The sequence below is a fragment of the Haemaphysalis longicornis genome, unplaced genomic scaffold (genome assembly GCF_048455015.1).
Source record: "Haemaphysalis longicornis isolate Haplotype H1 unplaced genomic scaffold, Haemaphysalis longicornis Haplotype H1 scaffold_4, whole genome shotgun sequence".
NCBI lineage: Eukaryota > Metazoa > Arthropoda > Arachnida > Ixodida > Ixodidae > Haemaphysalis > Haemaphysalis longicornis.
In genome coordinates this window covers 56,678,008-56,691,809 of record NW_027526361.1, presented here as the reverse complement: position 1 = coordinate 56,691,809, position 13,802 = coordinate 56,678,008, and the positions used below count along the sequence as shown (strand labels likewise).

At 49.1% G+C, this 13,802-nt stretch overlaps 1 protein-coding gene across 1 annotated transcript in view; it reads right to left on the bottom strand.

Annotated features, from left to right (window-relative positions):
- The window catches only part of LOC144178740 (cell adhesion molecule Dscam1-like), a 306,042-nt gene that overhangs the window by 24,135 nt on the left and 268,105 nt on the right, over positions 1–13,802 (bottom strand). The window lies entirely within an intron of this gene.

Below are 13,802 nucleotides of genomic sequence, written 5' to 3'. Positions count from 1 at the left end.
AACGGTATATTTGCCTGCCGTCCAGCTATACCTCCTGGATGATTGGATTCAACCTGTCACGTGCGTTGAAGCACATCTACAGACGGCGCAACCATCGCGGCATCCATGACGAGACTGGGCGACCAAGCGGCCGCGTAGCAGGTGTTAGACCCTTGCCTAATCCCATGGTACCGTAGCGGCGAGGCTCCTAGCGAGCGCTGCTGCGGCGCGTCTCCACAGCGGATCACGTGACGTGACAGCACCCCTGCCACACTTGCGCTCCGGCGGGTCAAGGTCGTTGCGATGCAATGAATGACCTTGTAAAGCATGACATAGCGGGGCTTTCCCTCTGGAAATGATATAAAATAAAACTGCAGCAGTCTCACTTATTAATTCCCTACGCACATTTAGTACCGTAAGAGTAACTTGTGTACTGCACAAAGACAATTGAACAAAATAGCTTGTTGGGCCACTTGGCTCGTGACTCTGAGGATGCATAAAGTGCCCAACATCAACAAATACCGGGGAGACAGAGGAGAAGGGAGCCCAAGTCTCAGGTTATAACCGTCCAAGCTGCATAACCGCTCAGTGTGAGTGGTTCGGTATCGAGATGCGTTAGCCTAACGATGCGTAAGCGAACAATCAGTCATTTCGCACGGAAGTAATTTTAGCTGGTAAGCGTTTACAACGGTGCGACACACGCTGGTTGTCATTTTGGTGCGCCTTTTGCGAAAACGCAGTGACAGCAGCGTACGCAAGCACGAACTTTTCTGTCGAAGTAAAACTCGTAAAAAACTGAGCAAGTGTCCAGTCTCCTCCTAATATGTCTCCCTGGTATCCCTGCCAGAAATCTTGCGCACTTCCGATTGCATTAAAAAAAACTTCGCGGAGAAGGGCCAGAAAACATCTCTAAAAGCCCCCAAGAAACTAGAAAAACATACAAGAGCGTTAGGTAAGTTTTTTTTTTTTTTTTTGTATGATAGTCGGCCAGGATAAATCGAACAGGCTTCGGAGTATAGCCCGTAAAGTTATGATTCGAAAAGCTCACAGAACGAAGTAATGGTCCGACCATAAGGCTACATGTCTTCTGCTATATTTCTGGAGCAATAGATAGGACACCAAGCAATTCGTTGACTGCGGAAAATATCGTTAGATGCACCTTACAGCGAAACATTGTACGGTTTAATTTTTGCCACAGTATAAGTCAGCACAGTATATTAGGGCGCAGTATAAGCTTTGATCCTTCACTGCAGTACACGTGCAGACTGAACGCATACGTTCTCCCATCGTCCAAAGGGACTCGAAAACGAGGCAGGAATCGCTTCAACAGTGCCACTTGAGCACGTCGAACCAATTAATGCTATCTTAACCACATTCATGAAGCTAGGTTACGAAAGGTATGAAAGACAGTGTCTTAACGCAACGTTACGTCTTTGCGGTCCAGAAAAGGTCGCGTAAAAGAGTCATGCAACGACTCCGTTCAAGCTCATGAAACGACTCCCTACATGAACACTTATCAAGGCCTATTCGCCCAGAGTGTACACTGACACGCGCCCGTTCACGCTTAATCATCAGTTTAGAACTTCACGATGGCTCGAAGGAGAGGCCAGGTACACTCAGGAAAACGGGAACGAATTACAACTGGCCTGGAGATTCGAAGCGCGAGCGGGGGCAACCACATTTGCAAGCTCGTCCGCACAATGTTCGCAGACTGGCCATGCCCGGGCGACGCAAATTCTTCGCGGCGCTCTCGCTCACGGCCAGTTATTAGCAATCTATTTGCTAGGCCTCCGGGCCGGGCTGCAGCGCATTGGCCCAAGCGCGCGCTTCCCAAACGCATTATGCGTCGCGCCAGGCCCGCGCCAATTCGAAACCATTCCCGCGCGCAGCGCGCGCCAATCGAGCGGACCTAATGACTCTAATTAAAGCCGCGCACGCGTCGTCGATTTGTGTGCCCCAATGTCTCCATCGGCGCCGGTCCGACCGCGGAACAAATGCGCTACATGCTCAGCAGCAATAATTCGGTGCAGCGCTGCGCATGCTACACCCTTTTCCGAGGTTCTAACAAAAGTCGCTCGCTCAAAGAGCTTCAGCAATGCGGCTCCTTAAGAACAGGCGAGTCCTTGGGCTGCAATGTATACGGTGACTGAGAGCCTCTTGTAGACATAAGAGCTTCCCGTAACCGGGGTAAACGCAACGTTAAGGTGTGGAAATATGCCGAGTTCACAAGAACCCCTGTTCCTAACCTTACTGTACATGCAAGCAAAAGTTTCGTAAACTGCACGGAACTAGACGTACTAAGACGTAATATAGTCCGAACGACGACGACGACGACGACGACGGTGACGATGCCGTGAAAGCCGCGGCTGCGGCTCTCTTGTTCTCGCGTGTTAATGAAAGGAGCCCCGAAGGCCCCGAATTTCTACAAATCATCGCTAATTAACTCGCGCGAGCTGCGAAGAAAAGGGCGATTGATTTAGCCGCGGCTAGACGGCTCATGGGCTGTTGTAACTCCCTCCTCCTCGTCCCCCATTGTTCCGGCGCCGAGAAAATGCGTGCGCGCGAAAGCAGGAAAGAATGGATGAAGCGCCTCTCCGATCTCTATTTGATGACGTTTTTCGCAACGGAAGCACGCGTGCACGTTGCCGCTGCACGGCGATTCTACGCGGCCACCTCAAGTACAGCTCTGGCCTCCGAAGGACACAAGAGAAATAGCAACGAGCCGATACCGATGCCGATACCGATACCGGTACCGACTTTATCAAAATTTTCTAGGCCATCCAATAAGGGCATAGGCCACAAAAAGTGTTCAAAGGAAAAGGTTGTCTCCCCAGAGAGGCTGAAACTTTGTATGCCGGAAAGCTTGGGAAAAACACCTTTGTTTCTTACTTGAATAAAATATATTTGATCAAGTTAAGCGTTATGCTTTTGCTTTAAAATCTCCATGGCCCGGGAACCTTTGGCATGGCATAGAAAATTTTGACGAAGAGTGTGCATAAAACAGCAATGAGAAGTGCCCGCGGACGGATGTTCACAGTTTGTTGGTCGTCCCATAGTACGCCACCTCTTTCTCTCGCTCCCACCAAAAATAAATAAATAAATAAATAAATAAATAAATAAATAAATAAATAAATAAATAAATAAATAAATAAATAAATAAATAAATAAATAAATAAATAAATAAATAAATAAATAAATAAATAAATAAATAAATAAATAAAAAAAATAAAAAAATAAATAAATAAATCGATCAATCAATTTCTCCTACTGGCAGTCGACAGCCGGTATGGCTGTTCTTTCCGTCTCGCTGGCAGGAGCAAACGAAGCAATAGCGAGAACCTGGTGACCAATACTTGCTCACCCCGATAACCCACGTGGCTTGCCACATTAAAGTGAGAGCTGCTTGCATCGCCCATTTATCACCGGTGTCTTTCATTCGAAGAAACGATCATGATGATTAGTAACGCAACAAAGTATTAGCAGAGTCCTTCAATGCTTTTCGAAAAGCCTTGAAGGACTCTGGTATTAGTAACGCAACAAAGTAACGCAACAAAGTAAAGGCTTGAGTATACTTATCTCGTAAGTAATTTTTTCGAGTGAAGCTTTCTAAACAGCGTTTAAAGAATGTTTCCCACGAAATCTATATAAAGGTTCATTTAACATTAAACTTTATTTTTGTGACAGTTAGAAATCGCGTATGCAATACCTCGTCGTTTCATAGCCTACTCGCTCTGTAAAAAAGAAAAGTCACCCAAAAGAATAATGCCAGGAGATGATAATAAAGCCCTAATTATTCCGATAAGAAAACATAACCCCAAACAAAACTTAGTTTAGACAGTTGAAAGGGGTCACAGTACACGTCTGAGATTCCCAATCGTGAGTCGATTCTCCTCACACAAAGTAAACCCCTCTCTTCAAGAAGCTTCCACCCTCAATGAAAATGTCTTCTGCTACCTAGAATGCAATTCCGCTCGTCATACGACACTTTGCAGTACAATTCCAAAGTTCGCAACGCATCCCCTTTATTCTGGACATGACAGCTCTTTTTATCAATGTTGAGAAGCATCTTAATAATCGCCAGTTTCGGGTGCCATTTGTAAGCCCTAAGACTTCGTACACACCGGCAATGCGGCGAGAGATCATTCCGTGCCGTGTCTCGGTCGCTCCAACTTTTGGACTCAACAGCTTTCATTTCAGTCCGGATACAAATGGGCCTACTATGACGGCCGAAGAGGGCGCGCCATTTGAATGGGAGCTACGCGTTTAATTAATCGCGGAAACTCTCTAAGGAGTCGTTTCCGAAAGGAGCACCTCAGGGCGGCTTTCGTACGTGGCGAACCGAGCTCGGAAAACCCCAATCTCGCTGCTACCGATTACTAATTACTCCTCAGAGATTGAACAATGGTGCCCTCGTATGCGGGATACTTATAAAAAAATAGAGACGCTTCAGTTTCCTTACGAGTAGGAAGGCGGAAGTTTTACACTTGGTTTCAAGCTATGCGATCCACTGTGCGTAATGGTAGGCCTGTCGTTCTTATGCCATCCTCTGTTAACACTAAAATGTTTCATTCCTGGATACAGAGAGATTTGATTGACGTCATATCCACCACGAAAAAAACGCCAGCACAACGAACCAAGCGGCCTGTAAAAGGTGCACCCTTGCACACAGGGTCTTCTTGCAGGGAAGCAACCTTTAGTACTAAAGAGTACGTTATACTTAGAATTGCTTGTTTTCGGGTGTTATATTTCAACACGAAATTGTTTTATGCCAGGATACTCCAAGATTTCACTGACGTCATACCCATCACAGAAATGACGCCAGTACACCTTTTGCCGAATCGACCCACCAGCAGGACGACGCTCGCCAAGCCCACCCACAAGACAGCCGCTGACCCTCAAATCATGCTCAGCTGCAGATTTCGTTGCACGTTTCACTTTCGTGTTTTACCGTTTCCTATGACAGAGGAATCGACCACAGTTTTTTCGACAATTTTCTCATAACAGGAATATGTGTCTAGCGTGTAATTTTCGCGTCGTGCCGGTTGCGGTGGTGTCGGCTGAAAGTGGTTTTGACTGCAGCGAGCGACTGACTCTTTGCTCACAGCGCAGCATTCGTATGTTACTCAGCATCTTTTTCTGAGGCGCTTAGTGGGTGACCGCATTTCAGACCTGCCGGTAAGGTAGACGCATCAGAGATCATCGCAGTAGGGACAGCATCGACAGGAGAAACCTGTTGGGTGGTGTGACTGTGATCCTCTGACTACATCGTCATGGTCCTTTTTCCATTCGGTCGTTTTCTTGTTCCTCTTACTTTACAAACACCTACTACAACGCACTCATCCTCCATTCCATCGCTGCTACCCAGTACCCCCTCTCAACTGTCACTTCCGCCCCTCGCTTGTACTACTTACCACGTGGTGTGGGATTGTCAACACACACTTCATCGCTCACCCGCAATCCCAACTCTACTCCCCAGCAATGGGAAGGCCTGCTTACCAGCTCCCATCACGCTGACCAGATCTTTCTGTTTCTGGTCACCCGTGACAGGGCTGCAGCCAAGGACTAAGGGTACCTAGACCGAGGCCTCTCTCTCTCTCTCTCTCTCTCTCTCTCTCTCTCTCTCTCTCTCTCTCTCTCTCTCTCTCTCTCTTACAATGGCTGAGAGGCTTGGCCAATAACCCTTGTTACCCCACATACGCCGTCACGAAGCGAAACTGCGCTTGGTCTCCGAGGTGCGCCTTCAGGGAATGTCTACAGAATAATTTAGACCAAGTGGCAGTTGTTAATTAACGTGCACAGGGATTTTGACACACGGGTGTTTTTTTATTATTATTTCAACTGTAGCAGGAGTAATACCTCCCCTGTAGGGAAGTGCAGGTGCAATCTCGTGATCAACCAACCAACGCCGCGCTATGGCGGGTGCGCGACGATGCTAAACCTTCAAATAAACGTAGTTTTTTATACGGTTGAATTGTTGCGCACTGTCATCTAGGGCTAGACCAACGAACGACCAAGTGGTTCGATAGGTTAGCTGTATTGGATTCCCGTGTGCGCAGCCTCTCGATTTTGTTAGCACTTTTTTTTCTTCTTCTCGTTCGTTTTTCTTACCTGCTTGCCTTGGCCCGCACGTATTTCCGCCTACGCCGATGGCGCTAATTCTTCCCATTCTTCTCACCAAATAACTCTAACGGGACAGTTTCTCAGACTGCGCGATGCGTAAAAACGGAATCGCATTTCCACTAATGACCACGACAAAGCGTAGGCAGCGCTTTGTAAGGCGGGATATGTATAGGCCTCCATTAGCAACTATACCGGGCGGCGCACTCCTTGGCGTTCCTTCTTGTCCGTATAAACAGAGCCAGGCCTTAGCAAAAGCTCGTTCAGTGCGCTTGGAGCGAGCTTTATTAGGCGCCTTGGCTGGCCGGCTGCGCACTTCGGTACAGCCCTCGCCCCCATCCGCTTGGTGCGTTATCTCGAGGAGCTACTGCCGGTTTCTTCGGCAGTCTCTGCGTTTTGTTTAATCCTGCGTCTGGTTCGCGGAACGGCTCCTCCGGCGGATGGTGGAATTAATTAAGCAGAGGTCCCGGGGAAACAATAAAAAAAGAGAAAGACACAGAAACGGTCTGGGCTGGAGCGCGTTCTTCTAATGAAACCTATCGCGCGCAGTGCGCCGGACAATTTGAGAGCTAACACGGGGCGCACTCACGCACGCGCGCCACTGCAGTTTTAATGACTCGCTCGTTTCCAGTGCGGCACGGCGGATCCGAAGCGGTTCAGGCAAAATCAAATACACGTACTTACGGTAGCACTGAACCGAAAACGGCGCAAGGTCCGAGAACCTGCTTTCACGGCCTTTTATTTTGTCTAACAGTGGCGGACATTATAAAAAGGCCTACTATGAACACCAAAAGCAAAGAATAGATGGCATTGGAATAGGTTTCGATTTAAATTGAGATTAGATTAGATTATATTAGATTAGATTAGATTAGATTAGATTAGATTAGATAGACGACGGACGAACGGATGGTGTGAGAGAGAGGGACAGAGAGATGAAGAGAGAGGGGGTGAACGACGGAACGGAAGTGAAGAGGAGGAAAAACTAAACATGTTAGCGCTGTAATCCGTACTGATTTTTTTTTTTTTGCGAGGCATGAATTGCTTTTACTACAAGCATATGCTAACGTCGGCTACTTTTCTGAGAAGGTACATTGAGTTTCGTTTTTTACAGAGAAGTACGACCATTGTTCAAGAAAGCAACAAGAAATGTTCGGTATCTGCAGCGCCTGCGATGGTGTAGTCTGTAATAAGTTAATGTACGATTCTGGTGGTTCTCGTATTCCACACTCGGTAATATGTGCGGAATAGAACTAATTGTGGTGTTTTCCGGTGGTGACAATAGCATCGCTAATAACATGTAAACAGCGCCCTGCAACGAACATTAATATAGGTGTAGTATAGGAATTGTGAAAACCCGCGATACCGAGTCAGGTGTAGTATGTGGGAATTGTGAAAACATGTGATACCGACTCGGTACGCGGCCAGCGCTGCTTGCGCAATAGGATGGCAACAATAGAGGGGTTCGCTTCTGCCTCGTGAGACGGCGCTACAGCTTCGGCTCCCGTCTTAGGCTCCCGCGAGCGGGAAGCTCGAGAGATACTGTGGGGATTGGGAGGTGGGGGGGCTTCGCTTCGGCGCTCGACTGCTGCGGTCGGCCGCTCCGAGCGGGGACATCAGTGTGCGGCGGCGGAGCGACCCGGCGACTTTCCCTCCAGCCTGGACCGACCATCGTCCACCGGTAGCGCCGTAGTCGAATGAATCGGCTGCTCAAGCAACGCGGGACCCGTCGACGACGAAGACGGTAGCGCTAGGGGTTTTTTGGGAATAAACCCCCTTGGAGGTTGGCGTCGGTTGCCTTTGTGTCTTGCCTGCATCCCATACCGGCGCCGTCTACACGGTAGCCGCTTGTGTAGGTTCGTCCGAGTCAGACCTATACCCGCAAGTACTATCAAACAAATATAATATGGTACTACAAAACAGAAAGAGCAAGGATTAGAGTTTGTGTTTGTGGGAATATAAAGTTGAAGTCCCTCAGAATGGGCTTGCAGACGAGCATCACCCACGGAGATACCCTCCCTACGGTACAGTGAACTAGTTCTGTGTGCCTATGGCGCAAGTGTTTCCCAAAGCGTCCCCACCTCCCTTACTCCCGCTCACGCACGCCCATGGCCAGTCGGCTAGCCTTCTGTAAGGAGACTGGTTCGAGACCCCGACCCAGTAATATGCATACTCACCGCTCCTAGGCTTTTGCGGAGGAACGACCGCCGTCGTTTCACCCTGGTGTTGGAGAGCGGAGCTTCCCTTGTCAGTTTCGCCCCCCCCCCTCCCCCCCTCCCCCCCTCCCCCCTGTCTTCCTCTGGTTTCGTTCTGCCTGCTTGTGCATGTGGTCTGCTAGTATTGGTCAATCGGTCAGTTCTAGCCTCCTCCACTCGTCGTCTCTGAAGGCTCGAGTGCCTGCGCTTCCCAGTTGAGCTAAGCCAAATGGCTTGCCGAGTAGCGAACGGTGGGAGCCCTCTCTTATGCCCCATGGGGCTAGGTGACCAATGGTGACCAGTAGGTAACAACTCTAGCTACCCGTGGTTAGCTAGTGAGCCCTAATGGTCACTGGTTACCCACGGGGGACCAACGGCTAGACCACCGATTGGTCACTACAGTTGGGCCACCTTGTCATCAGGGGCTAGGTGACCAATGGTGACCAGTAGGTAACAACTCTAGCTAGCGGTGGATAGCTAATGAGCCCCTAATGGTCACTGGTTATTCACGGGGGACCAAGAGGGGGTCGCTGATTGTTCAGCACAGATGAAACCATTTTTTCCCCCAGGAGCTGGGTGACCAGTAGCGACCAGAAATTGGTCAGTGACCTGGAGCGGTTGTACCCGTGTGCCGCTAGCGACACCCTACTGGCCACTGATTACCAACACGGGTGACCAGTAGGTGGGTCACTGATTGGTCACTACAAGTGGGCAGTCACTGGCAGTGAGTCAGGGACTTCTCCATCATGCTCTGGAATAACACGGTGTATGCGGCGGAGTACACGATGGCCTTTGTTTAATTTACGCAACGAATGTGTCTAGAAATTATCAATAAATATCGTGGGCGCCTACGTTTACGGCACCGCGTGGCTCTACCAACGCTTCTAGCATGATAGTGTCTTCTCTGCCGAAATTCACGACCTACCAGGTGAGTGTACTCTGCCGATTTTACGGTAAGGAGCTCGCGCTACGCGTTGGAAGCCCGGGCGAGAGGGCGCTTATGCGGCCGCCACCCAATCAGCGCTGGGCGTTGCGCGCACGCAGTCTTGTGCCTCTCCAGGAAACGCCGGACGAGCCCCCTAAGTACGCTTCCCGCTCAAGAGAAAAAAGGTCTCGCCAAAACTTGCCAGATATGGCTCCAACTTATCTTACCCCGGCTGGACCTAATCCCGTACTGTCAAGGACCAGTGTCCCGAGCTGTGACGAGCTTGCGCAACACAAATGCATACGCCGAATCCGCCCTCAACGAGCGAATCCGCTCCAGGAATATTTCGTGACTTTCACCGAAGCACGGATGACGGTTGTCATCGTAAAAGCACTGGGTAAGCCTTACTGCTGTCCACCAAGCCTGTTCCGGGTAGAACATGGTGGAACGGGCAATGCACCAACGAGAACGCACGACGGGCTCACACATGCACGTGGCTAGTTCTGAACAACGGTATACCTTCGTGAATAATACAACAGAGGTGTTGTTGCCATAAAATTTGCTAAAATGAAAGTGATTCTCTGCCCTTGTCGTCAGAGTCAGTGAATGTTCCCTCTCGGCACTTCAGAATCAGAACCATAAAAAAAAAGTTCATTTGTGCGAAATACACATCACATCTGCAAGGTGTACAGTCAGCGATTATAAGGGGACCTCCTGTACAATGTAGGAGTTGGAGCAGTTTTAATATACATAGCAGGGAAACAAACCTTCACTAAATTACAGTTACATGCAAATAAAATGTGGGTATACACTTATAACCCCACAACGAACAATAAACAATTAGAAATACAGAAACGGGCGAGCCAGTTGTTATGATATGATCTTTTAGCTTCGTTTTAATTTCATTCAGGGAACGGCATGTTTTAAGGTCAAAGGGTAAGCTATTCCAAAAAGAAATCCCAGAAAAATAAGTAGTCTGTTTGAGAAAATTATTGCTTAGCGCCAACCTCGTGACATTGCTGTTTGTACGAATAGAAGGTAAGTGTGGTAGTTGGTTGTTTGTGATCCTATACATATACATACCAAGGTTATATTCAACAAGTCCTGAGGCAGTTAATAGAGAGTTTTAGAACTCTATGCTCCGTGTTATACCGGCGTACCGTGTTGACCGGAATCCGTCCGGGCACTTGTGCATGCGCCGCGGTGGGGTGGATTAGTTTCGCGGGCCGGCCCACGCCATGCCCGCGCATTTGTAACGGTGGGGTGCGCCTCCTCGCCCTTCCTCCTCTCCCTTCCCGCGCGCGCAAGCGCAGTCCAGTCCCGGTAAACACGGTACCTACGTAGACGACGGAACAGACGGACTGCTAAAACTAAAGTCTCTAATATGTTGTTTTCGTGTAGTAATCACGTAGCGTTAGTGCGAAATGGGCTAGACGTGCCAATTCTTATTGCTTTGTTTTGAATTGTCTGGACTGAAGTAAGGTGAGTGGCGTATGCGTTACCCCACGAAATAATGCAGTAAGAAATGTGTGAAGGAATAAAAGAAAAATATTGTGACATTAGTGTTGAGGGACGAAAACAAAGGCGAGATTTAATCAGTAATCGTATGTAACGACAGGGTCTTATGTAACTACACCGAAATTTATCCAAATTTTTTTCGCCTATTTACCCTATGCCTTAGATGTGAATGCAAATTTCGTAGCTACGGGCGACGCAACGAAGTGCTATTGAGTTCGTTAAGACAGTTTGCAGCGCACCGCGAAAGAGAAGAGCACGCTGTCGGGTTCTGGGCGTCACGGGCAGACTGAAAGGTCGCACGCGGTCGGCCTGTCGCTTTCCGTGATGCGCCTGAGCCCTGCGAGAATCACAAAAGAGCGGACTTCTTAACAGTTCGCCGTCAGTAGGATCGCTAAGAAAGTCTTCAAGTGAGTCATGCATCCAGTGGACTGGGAGCCGCGTGAGGTTCGTTCGGAATAATTGTCCGGTTGTCCCTCCACGAGATCCTTTCCCTGGACAATGCTTGTTCAAGCCTCTAACGCTGGGAAAGTAAGAGAGAGTTAACAGCGCCTAATGGGATAGCGAGGCTAATTAGAGGGCTGGAGGAAGATACAGATGAGGGTGATCAAGCTGAAATGGGTAACAAGGGGAAAAAAAGCTACACAGAGGTGGAATGGCTGAAGGATCGATTTCCAGTAGGCGTCGCCGGTGCACTACTGCATCAGAACGTGTGAGCGCCATCTGGCGTTACTGAAGTGAAAGGGGTCTCTCGATTTCGGCCGCAGCTTGCCACAACCCGAAACACGCTTCTTTTATCTGAGACGAAACCAACCGTAGGTCAGCATTCGCAAGCAAGTTCTTTTTCCCGCTCGTACGTCTTTGAACTCCCGGCTGTTTCCGCGCGCAAGTAATACGTGTTTCTATGTCCCCTTACTGCTCACCACTCGCCGGGCCAATCGGACCAATCACAAGTGAGCACGGGCTCGCAGTTCATTTTTGCTTGGCTACCGCGCTCGCTGATGGACGAAGGACGAAGAAGCAGAGCTCTGGCTTCACCGGACGGAACCAGTGGCGAGGAAACGAAAGCCGACCCCAGAGCACAGATGGCAACAAGCGGAGGCTCCTTTTCTTGCCAAACGCGTGTTTTCTTCGTCCCCTTTCTGAGCGGCTCTTTCTGTGCTTTTCCGCGCTCTCGCTCGGTCGCTCCACCCGGACGCCGCGGCGCATGCGCAAGGCGCGAGGAATGCTCCGATCGATGTTGCTTGCAAGCGCTCGGGGCACGCTCAAGGCTCCCCGCTCTTATCTGGAGCGTTTGTTCAATACCATCCGGAGAAGGAGGCCAGGCGCCAGTCGGGCGTGCGTCCGTGCGCGTGGACTCCGGCTCTGTGGCCCAGCAGTGTTCAGGAGTGGTCCTGTTGATGCTGCTTCGCAGCGGTTTCATTTTGAGTTTAACTGCGGTGAAGGAGCACGTTTCAAGAAGTTTGGAGCTCCGAGAGCAACAGGGCTGCCTTCACAAAGCTTTGCAAACGTGCTACACGCCGATGATTCGAATTAGCCACTACACAGAACAGGCAGACTGTGCCTGGTTCACTGCGTGGAACATTTGCGATGACCATGGGGCTAATGTACGGCAAAAAAGATATGGGCGATTCGCACGGAGGCATTATTTGATCAGCTGGTGTTTAGGAAAATTTTCATTGCTATAAACATGAGGGTAAGAAGTAAACGGTTTTAACAACGAAGCTGCTCAGCAAATCGTTAAGGTTTGGTGTCCGCAGTTAAAAAAACCAAGTAGAATGACGAGAGCTCGTGTGTGCGTGCCTCGTGGTGACCGACCCGCGCCTCCGCCGCACGTTTGTCAAGCCAAGCATACCCATTTAGGGATATTGGCCGAGAATGGCCAAAAGCTCCAGCGTTCGCCGTAATCGTGGCAACACTTGTTCCGATCGAGAAAGACTCCAGCGCTCGCCGTAATCGTGGCAACACTTGCACGGAACGAGAAAGACACGCCATAGCGTACGCCCCTCAAGGTGATGCCAAATCATTGTCACTTCCAAAAAAAGAAAGGAAGCTCATACTTATAGCAACAATGATGGAGTAAAAATTGTTGCGGGAGCGAAGGAGAAGCAAATCGGCTGCAATAGTGGACTTAAACCGTCAGGATGGTCGTGAAGGTTGCGTATAGCTACGCTGCCTTCAAGTCTTACCCGAAGTGTGAGCTTCCTTCATATCTCTCTTTCTCTCTCTCTCTCTCTCTCTCTCTCTCTCTCTCTCTCTCTCTCTCTCCTGCCAAGCTACCGCAGATGTGCTTTTTATTTCCTGCTTTAAGTTCATAAAAAAAATCAAGTCGGCGCACGAAGTATTCTCTCTGGATTCCTAGGGGAAGGCGTATGGCGGGTGCCTGCTCATTCATGTATGCCGATTAGACGGCATGACATCAGAGTGTACCCAGAGTAGCAGAAAAAGCTTAGAAGAAAATTAAAATGGTTCACGTTTATTCACAAGGAAATAATGGGGACCAATGCAACAGCGAACCTCTATCAACAAGCAGGGTGGCGAGTTGGGAGAGTTGGCGATAAGGTGTTCCAGTGTTAAGAAAGGTGCGTTGTCAAGAGTAGAGTGTTTTGGTCGTGATAGTATGTCATTGGCTGGGGTGGGCACGTGGCGTGGTGGGAGAGGAGGATTCTGTGTATGTATAAGTAGTTACGTCTTTTCCAATAAATCGAGTTGAAAGTCAGCGCTAGTCCTGTCCACTTCTTTCTTATTGTGTCCCTGTTAGTTCGCGCTGTTCCCCAAGATGCTCTATCAACAATCCTCCGCTGGTCCTCCATTAAACCCAATGCGGTGAGGTCACACAATTTCTCTGCTCTCGAAGGTCATCTGTATCAAAACATTAATAGCGAAACCTGTCTAGTACACTTGCCACTGCTTAAGCATTGCTGGTTGTCCCTGTTACATGTGACCGCAGTACCGTCTACTAAAGAACTAGTTATGCTGGGCTGACGTGGTGTTGCCTCCTCGTGAATATCAGCATTTCTTTCCCTATCATGTGACCAACTTTGTCGCCGTTATATGTGCAGAGCCAGATATGT